We start from the raw sequence: 1,050 nt of genomic DNA, 5'->3' as shown, positions 1-1,050 counted from the left end.
AAGTAGAGCAGGACTCTGGTTTTAGATGCAACGATGGCGTTAGTCACAGAGGAATGCGAGAAAAAGAGTCCTTGGTACTTTGATAGTGGGTGTTCACGCCACATGACAGGCACAAAAGATTACTTACAAGACATCAAGAAAATCAAAGGAGGTAAAGTAACTTTTGGTGATGGAGGTCATGGAGACATACAAGGTAAAGGAAAAACTAGTGATGTAGAGCTACCTCAGCTGATGAATGTCTATCTTGTTCGTGGATTAAAGGCTAATCTTATTAGTGTGAGTCAGTTGTGTGACGAAGGTCTAGAAGTTACTTTCACTAAAGAAGATTGCAAAGCGTTTGATGAAACCGGTGACATTGTTCTAGGAGGTAAGAGAACAGGAAACAATTGTTACATGTGGGAAAATCGTACAACCAACTGTTTCTCTGCACGAGACAACCTTAATATATGGCATCAACGTCTAGGTCACATGAATACAAGAAATCTGACTACTTTGGTTGACAAAGAAATTATCCGAGGAGTTCCTAAGCTTAAAGATGAAGATAAGATGATGTGTGGACCATGTAATCAAGGGAAACAAGTCAAAGTGCAGCACAAGAAAGTTCCAGATGTTCAGACTAAGTCAGCACTTGATTTGGTACATATGGATTTAATGGGGCCAATGCCAATTGAAAGCATAGCTGGGAAGAAGTATGTGTTTGTATTGGTAGACGATTTTTCTAGATATACATGGGTGAGATTCATTCGAGAGAAGTCAGACACAACAGATAGTTTCAGAATATGGGCTCTTCAGCTTATCAATGAGAGAGGAGGTATTAAAAGAATAAGAAGTGATCATGGTGGAGAATTTCAAAATGAGTCCATGAAAGATTTTTGTGAAAAGCATGGAATTGCTCATCAGTTTTCAGCTCCAAGAACACCTCAACAAAATGGGGTTGTAGAAAGGAAGAATAGAACTCTTCAAGAGATGGCTAGAGCAATGATGCATGGAAATCAAGTTCCATAGAGGTTTTGGGCAGAAGCAATAAACACATCATGCTATATCGTCAAT

This window comes from Arabidopsis lyrata (genome assembly GCF_000004255.2).
Source record: "Arabidopsis lyrata subsp. lyrata unplaced genomic scaffold ARALYscaffold_8, whole genome shotgun sequence".
NCBI classification, from domain to species: Eukaryota; Viridiplantae; Streptophyta; class Magnoliopsida; order Brassicales; family Brassicaceae; genus Arabidopsis; species Arabidopsis lyrata.
The sequence above is the reverse complement of the archived record's forward strand: the minus strand, read 5'-3'. Positions refer to the sequence as shown.